The 15,762-nt window shown below is 43.0% G+C and overlaps 1 non-coding gene across 1 annotated transcript; it reads right to left on the reverse strand.

The window, feature by feature from the left end:
* Positions 1-580: 580 nt before the first annotated feature.
* Positions 581-701, reverse strand: LOC125413907 (small Cajal body-specific RNA 20). The gene has a single exon (XR_007236086.1).
* Positions 702-15,762: the final 15,061 nt, after the last annotated feature.

A 15,762-nucleotide genomic window follows, 5' to 3' on the forward strand; every position in this document is an offset into this window, starting at 1 on the left:
TTGATATGCAAACCAATTTCACAATTAAAGACAGCTTCCTGGCTCTCACGTGATTGTTGGGACAGGAAGCATTCATAGAGTTTAAAATGCTTGCAGGATTTACATGGCATGGTGTGTGACTAAGTAGCACATCTCTGAGAATCTGCAGTGTGAACACTGTATTGCTCCAGGGGACGAACTGTTCAGACATTGAGATAAAACTCTTGCCAATACTAATAGCATTTGATATTTGACAAGTCCAAGAAGAAATAATAGTCTCAGTACAAATTTGGATAGAGACAGCACAATATAAAGAGAAAAGTATAAGCTTGGTGTGGCAACTCAAAACTATAGATCTAAAATCCTGCAGTCGGAGGCAGGAGGATCATAGTTTTGAGACTAATAGGGGATATGTTAAGAGAATCTATACAAAAAAATCAAAGTAAATGAAATAATAGAAAAATTATTTCTGTTTGGTTTCATTTATCCTAAGGATTAAATTGTAGTCTGCTATGTAGAGAGAATTCATTCGCAGATAGTTCTCAGAACAAATAGGTTGGGGACAACATGTATGCTCTTCTGGCTAGTTCTTTTTTTTTTTTATTGTCTGAGGCCAGAAAACAAGGCTGCCTGCTCACGCAGTCCTGATGAAGAGACCGATCTTGGCCTGCTACCCTCACTGAGGAGGAATGTGATCACCACAGCCCCAAGGACAAAAAGCCCAAATCTGCTGGTTAGTCTTAATGTGATAGAGGCTAAAGCCATCTGAAAGGAGGAACTTCAGTTGAGAAAATACCTCCATAAGCTACAGCTATAAGGCATTTTCTTAATTACTGATTGATGGCGGAGGGCCCAATCCACTGTGTGTGTTGTCATCCCTGAGCTAATGAATTGTATAAGAAAGCAGGCTGAACAAGAAATAGGAAGCAAAGTAGTGTGCAGCACCCTTTCGTGACCTCTGCATCTGCTCCAGTCTTCAGGTTCCTGCCCTGTTTGAGTTCCTGTCATGACGTCCACTGATGCTGAACAGTGATATGAAAGTATGAGTCAAATAAACGCTTACCTCTTCCGTTTGCTTTTTGGTCATGGTATTTCGTTGCAACAATAGAAACCCTAACTAAGACACATACTATCACTCTTTTCATTCAGTATATAGTAACATGTTAAACATATACTGAAGTCAGTTAGTATGTATTCAATCATTACCCAAAAGTTTCCAAAATACATAAAATCACAGAATCACCCTTTAACTTTCAATTAACTGAAACTTCTAGAAGTGTCTAGTAGTCTTAGAAATGTCAGTATCCTATGTCTAATACTGAGTCTCAGAAGATCACATCGCCATGACTACAGTAGCTATGGCTCTAGATCTGGCAGTGGTTCCAGAAAGCTCTGAATGGTAGAAATTCCTCCTTAATACCCCATTTTCCATTTTATTGTTGCCTCTCTCTTTGCTGCTCCAATATTCCACTTCTTGCTTTCGGTGTGGGTATGAAGTCCCCCTAAGGAGTACAAGGGCAGGACACCCATGTCTTCACCTCTCAGTCCTTCACATGCACTCCTCCTGACGTACCGGGGTTCCTCTAGACACAGGCTGAGTTTCTGAATACCGAAAATGAATGTACAAAGGGACGGTGCACTTATTTGTAAGGTAACTGCAGAGATTCATACTTGGTCTTTTGACTTTGGATTGGAATTTTGACATTTTATCTCATTTTGACTACAAACTTTACGTGAGATTTATATACCACTTTTAAAACATAAGAAAAACTGATATATAAGGCATACAGAAAGGTGTGACCCATATTTATGGGAATTATTTTGCAGTGACAAAAGGACTGATCTTTAAGAGTTAAAAGGCTCCATCCTCCCTCCCCGTCTCTCTTCTTAACCTTTAGTTTCTTTCCCTTTTCACTTAATCTTTTAATAGTGTATGCCATGAACAGCTTAACCTGATTTGGTGCCACCTACAATACTATTTTCGTGATGTATTTCAAGTTAGACTGTATCTTGTGGTTTCTTCTCTGTGGAGTAAAGAGTGATAATAACGGTAGAGTGGACACACAAGCTAGTCTTCAATAGCTGGTATTGTTAACTTTCTTTTTATTTATAGAAATATGCAATAGCAGTACCCGCTCAAAGTCTGAACCCCACATTCCACCTGATTTCACCCTTGCTCCTCAGTATGAATAGGAAAAGTGCTCATTATGACTACCAGGTGCAGGTTAGACTATTCACTATTAAACAAATGGAAACATTTATTCTATGGAAACCATCAGAACAGATATGGAAAGAGTTTTCTTTTAAGAGACTATGAAGAGATGAGTGGTGGGTATTCTGCTGGAAGCTTCACCCCAGCATCTGGCATCCATATACCCAGAGAGTCTGGAATGTTCCGGTGTAAGTTCTAGTCCAAGCACCCTGCCACATCTTGGAAAGCCAGTCAAATGATAACCCCCTCCCCCAGAGATGCTCAGGACCACCCCCACAGGGTATTTAAACTGCCCCCCAGAAAACAGATGTGTGGGTTTCTGACCTTCCTGTCCTGTCTTCTTTCTTGGAGGCTGGAAAATCAGGAGCATTTTATCCATTAAACCTGGGCTTTTTCTAATTGGGTTTGCTTTGGTCTGATTTGGACTGCTGGATCCAGCAGGCTTATCTGAGTGCGGAAACTCATCTTCTGGAGATCCCAACAAGGGGCTGTTTTTCCCCCACCATCCCAAAGTCGCATGGCAGGAAACACCCTCCCCCAACCATACCTACTCTCTGTCAGGCTGAGATTGGCTTTTGGCTGGATAAGTTGTCCTTTCCAAGTTATTGCCTTAGAGACCCAGGGCCTCCTGTGCTTTTTGGGATGTCCTGCCAAAGCCTTGTCTTTGGCAGGGCCCCTGATAAGTGTTAGTATTATTTTCTAACACAAGCTCTCTGCCAATGCAAGAATCCCAATCAAGCCAAATCAAAACATACCAACTTAAAAGATATCCAGGTTTAACTGGACTCCTGCCCTCTCCGGTGGCCCCAAGGGGAACTGAAAAGCCACAACAGGACCACCACTGGGAGGAAAGAGGGAAAACCACTTGTTTACTTTTGGGCAGGGGAGCAGTTTAAATAGTCTGGGGGAGTGGTCTTGACCTTTTCTGGGGAGGGGTCAAGGTTTGGTGGGCTACCTTGACCATCCTCGGGGAGGGGTCAAGGTGCACGAGCACAAGGGCAGGGCCTCCAAAGATGGAGGCCAGAGACCGAGATTTACAATAAGGACCTGCCTTGTCCCATGGGAACTCTTCTTCAGAAGACGCTCCGTTCAAGGGAATATCCCACCTCCCCTCTTTTTTTTAGACCCAAAGCCTGCCACTGTGGATGCATTGTACCTGCTCCCAGCCTGGGAATAGCCTTATGAAATGGACACCTGCAATTTGAAGCCGGGGCTGCCTTTTACAAAATCTTTTTAAATTGGAACTATCTGACACCACACGTCCAGAATGCCTGATTCCTCTTCTCTGTGCACCAATGCCTGAACTCAGTATGCCCTGGACAATTGAAAACAATGACCACTGAAGGGAGGGGAGCGCTTAAATTTCCCAGCCTCTGTGACCTTGAAAATTTTTGCCCACGGGACAAGTGGACAGAATGCCAATATGCCCACGGTTTCTAGGTATTGGCTCTCCCACCCTTTCCTCAGTAGCCAGCACTGGCCTTATTTGCTAGGGTCATGGCATCTCCAGATTCCTGCCTGCTTTGGAACTGGGGCCCTGAAAAGTTGTCCCAGACCATGCTGCTGGAGACACTGGTCTTCTCCCACTGCTCCCCACAACCCTGCCGACCCATTCCCCTCCTACTGGACCATATTCTCCATTCGGTGGCCAACATTCCTCATATTCCTTTCATCCCTGCCCCCACTTTACAGGACAAAGATCAAGGAGCAACTTCCTCCTTCTTACCCACCTTCTTCTCCTCCCCTTACTTCTACCATCCCTCCCTACCCTTCCATGCCACAATCCACTTTCTGGTCCTCCTTCTACACCTTGGCCTAATTCCCCAGAATCCTCTCCATCTCTTCTCATACCCAGTCTTGCCAAACCCATGCCCTCGTCTGCCCTCTCTGAGAGGTAGTTGGAGCCAATGGAGATGGAATAGTTTGAGTCCATGCTCCCTTCTCCCTTCAGGACCTTTCCAAATAGAGAAGCGGTTAGGTTCTTTCTCTGCTAATCCTTCTCTTTTTATCAAGAGTTTCATTATCTGTCCCAGTCCTTCCCTTTGACCTGACATGACCTCTATGTCAACCAGGGCAACACTCTCACGCCCGAGGAGAAAAACCGAGTTCAGGCAGCAGCAAGACCATTTGCAGATCAGACTATGGTTCAGTATATGCGACTTGACCCAGCCTCCCTAGCTGGAGTCTTGATCCTAATCACCATTTCATTTTTTAGTCAGTCCCAGATATTAGAAAGAAATTTAAAAAGCTGAGGAAGGTCCCCAAACTTCCATATAGCAGGTGGTGAAAATGGCGTTTAAAGTTTCCAATGCTCAAGAAGAGACAATCGAGTCCCCCCAACAGACAAGGCTGCAACAGAAGGCTATGCTCCAAACCAAGCCTTAGCAGCTGCTCTGAGACCATTGGTTCCCCTACAAGGGGACAAGGGAAGTCAACCACAAATCTCCATCCCTGTGGAACTCAGCCCAAGTCAACTCTACCAGGAACCTGTTTCAAATGCAGCCTGTGGCCACTGGTCACAGTATTACCCCGACCCAGCGCAGTCATGCCCCCTCTGCTGACAGCCTGGACACTGGAATTCGGAATGCCCCTGTGTGGGCTCATCCTCTATGCTATATCACAGAGGTCCAATATTAACCAGCATTGGCATCCTAGATCATTCCAGCCTTTGAACTACTCAGTCTGGTGGAAGACTGATGTAGCCCAGACTTGGTGACTCTCATTGCCCTCTCTGAGCCTAGAGAGATGCTTCAGGCAGCGAGTTCGTCTATTGACTTTCTACTGGAGCCATTTATTCTGTTTTAACATTACACTTGGGTTCTACAATACACTCACCAATTTCTGTCATGCAGGATCCCTTTTCTACCTGCATTCTTGCAGCGCAATCCTTCTCACACTCTTTCTTTATCGTACCTGCCCTCTCTGCTCTCCCTGGGGGACAGAATACTCCTCAAGAGGCTAGTTCTTGGGTCTTTTGAGCCCCAAAGAACAGGACCTCACACCATGATCCTCACCACCAATTTGACTGCCAACTTATTGGGACATTCATGCTGGTACCCCCTCTCCAGGCTTAAGTGGGCACCTATACATGGTCTCTCCAACAGCTGGGACTCTCCACCCTCAGGTTTTCCAAGATGTCCTAAGGAAAGACCCATGTGTTCTTCTTGACAGACTCATCTCTGTTGGTACAACTAGGATAGGTATTAATAATCTATTTTTTTCTAGCAACTTGCCTTTTCTGCTTCCTCAAGAAACAAATGCCGGAATTCTCCAGGATGGCAGTTAACTAGATGCTTCTCCACCTACACCTCCCAGTGAGCATGAGCCCACCAACTTCCAACTCCCCTCTCCCCCACATTGCCTCAAGTCTGAAGAAAGCAGTCAGATATGAGCTGACATCCATATACCTAAAAAGTCTGGGATGTTCTATGGAAGCTTCTCCCCAGACCCTGGCATCCATATACCCTAAGAGTCTAGAATGCTTTGGTGGAAGTCCCACTCCAAGCACCCAGTCACATCTCAGAAAGTCTGTCAAATGATGATCCCTCCCCGAGAGATGGTCAAGTTCACAGGGTATTTAAAATGCTCCCCCCTCCCCTGCTGCCCCAGGAAATAGACATGTGCTTTGCCAGTCTCTTTTTCCCATCTCCTCTCTAGGAGGCTGGAAAATAAACCAGGAACATTTTATATATTAAACCTGGGCTTTTTCTTTCTTTTTTTATTTATTTATTAAAAATTTCCACTTCCAAGCATCTTTAACAAATGGTGCTGGCATAACTGGATGTCAACCTGTAGAAGAATGAAAGTAGATCCATATCTGTCACCATGCACAAAAATCAAGTCCAAATGGATTAAAGACCTCAACATTAATCTGACCACTTTGAACCAGATAGAAGAGAAAGTGGGAAGTAGTCTACAAGACATAGGCACAGGAGACCACTTCCTAGGTAGAACCCCAGTAGCACAGACAATAAGAGAATCAATGAATAAATGGGACCTCCTGAAACTGAGAAGCTTCTGTAAAGCAAAGGACACCGTCAATAAGACAAAAAGGCTACCTTCTGACTGGAAGAAGATCTTCACGAACCCCTCATCAGATAAAGGCCTGATCTCCAAAATATACAAAGAACTCAAGAAACTAGACAATAAAACTCTAATTAACCCAATTAAAAAATGGGGTGCTGATCTGAACAGAGAATTCTCAACAGAAGAACTCCGAATGGCCAAAAGACACTTAAGGTCATGCTCAACATCCTTAGCGATCAGGGAATGCAAATCAAAACAACTATGAGATACCATTTTACACCAGTCAGATTAGCTAAAGTCAAAAACACCAATGATAGCCTATGCTGGAGATGATGTGGAGAGAGGGGAACTCTCATCCATTGTTGGTGGGAATGCAAACTTGTACAGCCACTGTGGAAATCAGTGTGGCGGTTTCTCAGGAAACTGGGAGTCAACCTCCCTCAAGACCCAGCAATTCCACTCTTGGGAATATACCCAAGAGATGCCCTATCATACTACAAAAGCATTTGTTCAACTATGTTCATAGCAGCACTATTTGTAATAGCCAGAACCTGGAAACAACCTAGGTGCCCCTCAATAGAAGAATGGTTAAAGAAGGTGTGGAACATATATACACTAGAGTTTTACTCAGCGGTAAAAAACAATGACATCTTGAATTTTACATGCAAATGGATGGACATAGAAAACGCTTTACTGACTGAGGTAAGCCAGACCCCAAAAGAGGAATATGGTATGTATTCACTCATAAGTGGATTCTAGCCATAATTAAAGGTCTTTGAGCCTATTATTCGAGATCCTAGAGAAGCTAAATAAGAAGGTGAACCTGAAGAAAATCATGTACTTATCCTCCGGGAGATTGGAAATAGACTAAAGTCTCAGGTAACCTCGGGTGCATGGGGGGGTGGGAGGGTTGTTGGAAGGGGAGAGGGTTAGAGAGAAGGGAGTAGGGAAGGAATGGGGAAAACTCGGGGGACTGAGATGGGGGGAGGGAGGAAGGATGGATATGGGATCAGGGAAGAATATATCTCAACTAGGGGAGTCATTTTAGGGTTTACAAGAGACTTGATTATAAATGGGATCCCAGGTCCAAGGAGAGATCCCCAGATTGTTCTCTGGACAGAGGAGAGGGTGCCTGAACCGGCCTTGGCCTATAACCATACTGATGAAGATTTTGCCTATCACCATAGATCCTTCATCCGAAGATGGATGGCGATACAGATGGAGACCCACATTGGAGCACTGGACTGAGCCCCCCATGGTCCAAATGAGGAGCAGAAGGAGGAAGAACATGAAAAAGGAAATAAGGACCGCGAGGGGTGCGATCACCCACTGATACAAGGGGACTGATCTAATGAGAGTTCACCAAGGCCAGTTGGACTGGGACTGAACGAGCATGTGATCCAACCAGATTTTCTGAATGTGGCCAGATTCTCTGAATGTGGCTGGCCCGGAGCCTTTCTGAAAAGCCATTGACAATGACACTGGGACTTGTTTCCTCTGCATATACTGGATTTTGGGGATCCAGTCTGTTTGGATACTCACCTTCCTGGACCTGGAGTGAGGGGGGAGGACCTTGAACTTCCCACAGGGCTGGAAGCCCTGACTGCTCTTAGGGATGGAGAGGGAGGAGGAGGGAGAGGGGGGAGTGGGAGGGTGTTGGGAGGAGGGGTGGAAATGGAAACTTTCATAATTTAATAAACTTTGAGAAAAAAAATTTCCACTTCCTCCCCGCTCACTCCCCTCCCCCTCCCTCTCCAGTCCTCAGAGCAGTCAGGGTTCCCTGCCCCCTGGGAAGTCCAAGGTCCTCCTCCCTCCATCTAGGTCTAGGAAAGTGAGCATCCAAACAGACCAGGCTCCCACAAAGTCAGTCCATGCAGGAGAATCAAAACAACCTGGGCTTTTTCTAATTCGGTTTTATTTGGTCTGACCTGGATTGCTGCATAGACAGAAAGGCTTATTGGAGAGCAGAAACTTGAGTAGGCAAAGGAGTGGCTGCCCTCATAATTTCGAATTGCATCTGCAACAAAGTATAAGCCTAGAATCAGCTCTGGCTGGTATTGCTGCGAACCTCCCATTGTTCTCGGTCCCCCTTTCCAAGTTCTACATGATTTCTTTTCCCTTTTGTTATTGTTTCTTTGCTATGTCTTCACCACAGATATTCCTACTAAATATGAATTCTCTGGAGCTCATGCCCTTTCTCCTTTAAATTATGCCGAGGGACCCTGTATCCAACAGTGCAGTCCTGTGCCTAGCAGAAATAAGGAGATGCTGGTGGTCAGGTGGGTTCCGGAGGCATCTTCATGCAAAGATCTGCATCTGCCCTTTCACCTCCAGCCTGCAGCCACTAGGATGCTGTCATAAGCGCTGTGGGAGCAGTTGACAGCCTTGCATCACAGCCCTGCACCAAGGATTCACCCATGCTTGCAAGTCACAGACAGAAGTAAATCGTCAGTCCCTTTAGAAGCCCCTGATTCTAGGAAGTAGCAGAAGGATCCAAGAGATTTACATTGACTTGTTCAGGCCATGCTGGGAAGGGGTGGGAGTTTTGGGTCCACTTATGCTGTTAACTTTCAAGGCTGGGCCTGGTAAAGAGAGAGAATCTAAGGCATATGGGAGAGCACAGGTCTTGTTAGACCCTAGAGAACATTTTCCTCAGTTAAAAAATAGGACTCTGGACCCAGGGGTGATGATTAAGGAATAACAGCTCTGGTATAATCCTTCCCTGACGCTTTCCCCAAGGCTGCAACCCGGGCAGCTGCCCCAAGTTGACGGGTGTGAATGGGCTTTCACAAGTAGAAAGTGATGAGCTCAATCTAGTTGCTTTTGCTTATATCTTCACTCAAAAATTTCCATCATGAAAAGCGGGTCAAGGGAGTTAGTCATAATACTGCCTCTGAATTCTAGCCTGCTTGACAGGGAAGACTTATCTTAAGGCCCCAGTGGCCTTCCCAGTAAAAACTTATTCTGGTGGTGATCCATGTATATCAAAACTGGCAGTTTACTTCCCGTTAGCATCCAAATGGACTGGACTGTGTTTGCAAACTCAAATTGAGCTTTTCATATTTTGGAGTCTTCATTTTAACTGTTAACCCGATTTAACATGCACACACGCACACACGTACACACACGCACAGAGAATGCTAGCTCCTGGCTCATGTTTACTTTATCTTCTGAGTCCTCCAGCTCACCCTTGCTTTATAGTCAAATATTCTTCATGATATGTTTGGAATTTGCTTTCTTGCTTCCTTAGATCGTGAAATGGAAGTGCATGAGCCCCTCTATGAGGAAATTTGTTTTTAAATTCTAGTTTAACGAAAGTGACATAACTGGGTGAAACAAAGTCATGTTTTTCATGAGTCTGCAGAGCCCTCACTGTTCCCTCGTGGGGTTTCCTGCAAGTCTCTGGTGCCCTTTTGTGTTCAGGTATGCCAGCACACCAGGCTCCTGGCAGAGCATTAACAGCCCGTCATCCCCATCTGTAAATAGATTTAGCACTGGGTTATCTCCCCAGGACAGTAGCTCTTTATTGCAAGGTGAAAGGCATTTCTGGAATTTATATTTGGTATTGAGAAAAGAAGAGATTACATAAGAGAACAAGGGCTGTATGAAGTCCAACTGAGTAAATGAGTGGATTTGGATGGATGGAGACCAGGCAGGTCTCCTTTGAAAGAATTAAGAGACTGTAACAAGGGAAAACATCTTCCCCTTCTTATCTCAACATTATTCACTTAGGTCCCATCTAACTTTTATGAGCTTGGGTTATGAGCTGGCATGTGTTTGTCAATTTCTTACAAACCTAGATATATCTGGGAAGAAGGAATCTTAACTGAAAATTGCTGCAATAAATTTGGCCTATAGGAAAGTCTGTAGAGTATTGATTAACGATTGATTGGACACTGTGCTTAGTGTCGTCCCTGAGCAGGTAGTTCTTGGGTTTTATGAGAAAGCAGGCTGTGAGGCAGGTGGGAGAGTTAGCCCTGAGGTCAGAAGGACCTTGCATTTCTGAGAAATCATTGTATCATCTCCCTTCTCTTTTGTACAGCTAAAATAGAGCTGCGGGGGTCTCTGTTCTGAAGTGCTGGCTGACGGTGAAACAAATAGCCTTGTTTATGCACATTCCGTTTTAGAAACCAGGAACAAACTGAGCACCAGAACCTGGATCTCAGATTACTTCCTTGAAAGAAATGCTTTTTCTGTTGTTTTTGAAGATGGGTTTGTCACGCAGTTCTCTAGTAAGAATCCATGTGGAGGGGAAATGGAAATGGGTGCCTGTCTCCCTGTGTGAGCATCCACTTCAGGCTATGCAGACAAAACTGTTGGGCACACCCCAGGGCAAAGAGTTAAAAAATGCAATTGTTTCATGAACAAAACAGGAATAGTATTGGCCGAGACTGAACTTCAGAAGCTCTGCTTGAACATGCATTTGAGGAAGTGAAAAGACTCCAGACGGGATTTCTGTGACCATTGTTGACAATGGGCTGGCTGGCTCCCCACTGGCAGATGGTGTCAGGGTGTTCCTCCTGAAGGAACACTCTGGAACAGCTGTGATCCAGGCTGAGAGCTTACTGAAGCTGCAGAGAAGATGGCGTGAGTGGTATCTCTGTTTAAATGGAAAGACTGAACCATCTGACCAAATGTGAGGTATCAAACCAGGACTGAGTTGTTTACTAGTGCATAAAGATTACCTCCAAATCAGAAGCTTGAAACAGTGTCTATTATCTCAATGTTTCCGAGTTAGGAATACAATGGTAGCTATAATTGATTTTTCTTTTTTTTACCCTTTGAGGGTCTGGAACCCAGCTCCCAAATAAATACTCAGAGACTTATTCTTTCTTTTGAATGCCCAGCCTTAGACTGACTTGTCTAAGACTTGCTAAGTCTGTAGCAAGTTTTTCTAACTTAAATTATTCCATTTCTCTTCTGCATTTTGCTTCTGGGCATTTTTTGCCTTTCTTTATCCTATATGTCTTTCATTGCTTCTTACTCTGTGGCTGGTTGTGTCACTGGGTGGTTGGCCTCTGACATCATCCTCTCCTCCTTTCCTCACTCTTCACTCTCTCTTTTCTCTTATGTCTGACAGCCCCACCTATCCCTCTCTACTTCTTACTTATTGCCATTCAGCTCTTTATTAAATCAATCAAGTGCTTTAGACAATCAAAATAACACAGCTTTACAGAGTTAAACAAATGCAAAATAAAAGACAAGACATATCTTTGCATTATTAAACAAATATTCCATAGCATAAGCAAATGTAACACATCTTAAACTAATATTCCACAACAGGTAGCTTAGCAGGTGCCTCTAACTCAGTCCCTCACATGGCTCCTCAGGAGCCAGATGCCAGCATAAAAACCTGCTATCACAGAGAGGCAGAGAGAGCCCCTTCACCAGCATCCTAGAAAGAGAGCTTTCTCCTACACTATCTCAAACAAAATCGATGCCCCTCCCTTCTGCTTCCTATATATCTCTGTCTCTGTCCTCCTGACTTCTTCTTACACCCTATGTTTTTGTTTTGTTTTGTTTTCAACTGGTTTCTTACTCTGCCTCGTGAGCTAAGGTTGATTTAACTCTGCTTACAATATTCAAGCAGATAGCTCTTGGATTAAAGGTATGCGCTGGGGTTGAGCCATGCCGAAGTTAGAAATGATCTTCCCATAAATAATGCAGAATTGGTGTTCACGGTGTGATTAAATATCCTACAACAGTACTCCTTGTTAGCTGTTACAAGTTAGAAGCAGCTCCATGACTCATTAACTAATTGGTTGCTTTGTAAAGGTACTCACAAATGACACTCTGTTCTTCCCAGAACAAGGGATTTTATCATCTCCACCCTCCCCTCTTTCTCTGAGATTGGGCATAATGTAGAAGACAGTCTTTTTTTTTTTTTATAACTAAACTCAGGAAATGTCCTCCCATGTTTTCTGTGTTTTTTTTTTTAATTTATGCAGTAGAACAGATGGCTACACCCTAGGGATAGGTATTACACTGAGACATGTGATGTGGATGTCACTCTTTATACTTTGGCCTATGGAAGGGCAGAATATAGCTAGGCATGAAATCCAAACAGATACAGGGAGAAAGAAGGCAAAGTCAGGAAGACACGAGCAGCTTCAGGAGGAATAAGATGCCAGAGCATTACAGGTAAGCCACAGGGCACGTGATTATACATAGATTAATAGAAATGGGTTAACTTATACGTAAGAACTAGCCAGTAAGAAGTCTGAACCATGGATCAAGCAATTATAATCAATATTAAGCCTCAGAGAGGTTATTCAATAACTGTCAGGTGGGAGAGAAATTTCCAGTTACAGACATGGACTCTAAGAGGCAAGGAATAGTATTGCCATTCATGATGTATGCCTAGCATGAGTTTCCCATTTTAAGTAGATGCTACGGGTATTCCTCTTCTTTCAGTAGTAAGGTTATAACATGAGATAAAGCAGTTGTTTCAAAAGAACCTCTGGTTCTTGGCTCATGGCCTACTAAGCACATCTCACTGGGCGTTGTGGTGTCTTTGGTGTCTAGAAGGACTCTTGCTCTTAGGCAGGATATAGGTGAACTAGAATCCTTCTAACTCCAAACAGACAGGACATAGATTTCCTGTTTCAATGATCTGTGGAATGCACTTGACCATGAAGTATTCCCCTGATAATCTTTGTCTAAATGATGGAAAATACATAACTTAGGCAATTGCAGAGTAAGATAGAATCCCATTTAGAAAGAATTTATGTCACTCGTATCACATCTATACTACATTTTTTTTTACCCATCATGGTGAGAAATTTGTTTTGTCCATGGGTGTTATAATTTTATGTTTAATAGTTTCATGAGTATTCAAGACTATGCTCTTGAGTATATTACAGAAAAGTGGCAAGTTTCTCCACCAGGTTAATGAGAATTGAACTTAAAATCATGGTAGGATATAGGCATCTGTGATTAATTAAGCTTCCTGATTTTATGGATAAGGCAATAGGTTAGAGCTGGGAATAAAGTAAAATAATTTGGTTTCCTATATTTTCCTGCTTCCAATGGCATTCTAGAATCTAGAACAGAGAGCAAAACACACACACACACACACACACACACACACACACACACAGAGAGAGAGAGAGAGAGAGAGAGAGAGAGAGACAGAGACAGAGACAGAGACAGAGATAGAGACAAAGAGAAAATTAAGTGTTTTACTCTCTATATAATTTTAGGAAAAAAAGCAGTAGAGGGTGAGGATATTTTTTTTTAACCTTAAAATGATTCTTTAAAGCCGTGAGCTCTTACATTATTTATAATTCTCTTTCTTGAATCCATAAAAATATACAAAGAGTATTGATGAACTCATGTTGAAGACAGCTAAGTACTGGTAATCATAATCAATTTCTGCCATCCCATCCCAGCTTGCCAACCCACTAGAAGGACTTGACTTCTGCAGTGATGGTGTCAGAGTCTTACCGATGGAATGGTGGTTTGGGAATGGTTAGTACATCACAGCTGGAGGCAATATATAAAAATAGCTTTGTAGCACAACCCTGAAGGAATGATGTCTGAATCTTTAAACCAGCTCGGTTATAATATGGGAATAAACAAACTCCAGTTCCAGCTCACACCTTTTGTTAGTAGGAGTTTCAGCTTTAGCCAACTGAAATTTCTGGATAAATTTCTTTAATCTGTAAAATTTAATCTGTAAAATTCAATAATTGAATTAGACCATTAATGTTTTATTATTAATGATTGTGTGCCATAGGTGAAGAATAATATGAGAATTTCAGAGATGAGGCAGAAAAAAAAAAGTTCCTGGAAAAAGTGAAACAAAAGTGTGGTTGTTGAAGAACTGAGACCTTTTTCCACGGAAGTATGCTGTGTTCTGCATAGCTCTAGGGATCTGAGCTGACTGGAGCATGAGGGAATGAAGAAATGACAGACACACAGACACAGAAAAAGTAGGATTGAAGAACTGGCTGGCTCTCTGATGGAGTAGCCACAATGTCTCAGAAGCTCAGTGTGTTTGTTATATACAGTTGGACCGGGAGTTGGGGTTATGACTCACAGATGAACAAGGAGACAGGTTTATCTGATTTCTGTAGGAGCAATCTCTATAGGGAAGCCATCGTCATGTTGTAAATACCCTTCAGTAGAAAGCTAAAGCTTTGATAGAAAATTTCTGTGCATACTATAAATATCCACACTTCTACCAAGAGGAAAGTCTTTATCATTTTTCCATGGGTCTGAAGCTTTGGGGTCCTTGACATGGCTGTACCCCTACAGAGATAAACCATCCTGTGGGAATTTTTAGGCACAAAAACATGGTATAAGAATGTCAGATGTGTTGGAACATGCCTGCAATCTTAACCTCTGAGAAACTGAGGCAGCAGAATCATATATTTTAGGTCAACATTCGCTACATAAGGGGTTTCATTCCAAGCTGAGCTACACAGAGAGAACTTACTTAAAATCAAAAGAGGAATGAGAAGAAAGGGCTTCAATAAATGTTTCTTAAAGGGAGCTCTTCATAGAAATGTGTATATAGTTAACAGCTTTGGAAGTTCTTCATGGATGATCATTCTTTCTTACAGTTCTGATCCAGTGGTAGCAAGAGATAATGTTAATGTATAAGAAAATGTTACAACAGAGAAAGCACAAACGAAGGAAAGAGCTGGCATCCACTTAAATAAGATTTGGGAAAGTGTCATTGTACAACACAGCTAAACAGAAAAAGTTCTTCCAAGTGTAGGGTATAGAGGTTGGTTGCCTCCATCCACCTCAGTTAGAACAAAATCAAAATCCCAACTCTAGCTACTGTCTACAGCAGTTCTACTTTTATCTGTAGCTGAATGATTTTCTCTGTCCCACTGGTTGGCTTGGACCAGTTTCTTTCCCACTCACATGTCCCTGCAGCCTCTTATAAAATAATCACTCAGTGGCTCAAAATCAATTACAATTGTTAGGCCAATGGCTCAGGTATATTGCTGACTAGCTCTCACAATTAAATCAACCCATTTCTAATAATCTGTATATTTCCATGAGGCTGTGGTTTACCAGTGATGCTCTGGCATAATACTCTGGTGGCTACATGGCATCTCCCCAGCTCCGACATCCTTCTTTCCCTGTTTTGTTTATATTTCCTGCTTAGTTATCGTTTTCTTGGCCATTGGCTGAAATAGCTTTATTCATCAACCAATAAAAACAATGTGGTGTGGGTCAATGGTCTATATTCTGTCACTTATATTTTAAATAAACACTGATTGGTCAGTAGACAGGCAGGAAATATAGGCTGGACAACAAGACTGGAAGTAGAGGTGGGTCAATAAGGACAGGAGAATTCTGGGAAGAAGGAAGTCCTAGTCTGCAGTCATGATCCAATCATGTTGCAAAAGGAGCGGTGGGCTACGTTCCCACCACCCACCTGGCTAGTTTTACCCGAAATAATTACACGGAAACTGTATTCATTTAAACACTGGCTAACTCATTAGTTACAGCCTCTTATTGGCTAATTCTCACATCTTGCTTTAACCCATATTTAGTAATCTGTGTAGCACCACGAGGTAGTGGCT

This window comes from Myodes glareolus, chromosome 10, assembly GCF_982192425.1.
Source record: "Myodes glareolus chromosome 10, mMyoGla1.1, whole genome shotgun sequence".
Lineage (NCBI taxonomy): Eukaryota > Metazoa > Chordata > Mammalia > Rodentia > Cricetidae > Myodes > Myodes glareolus.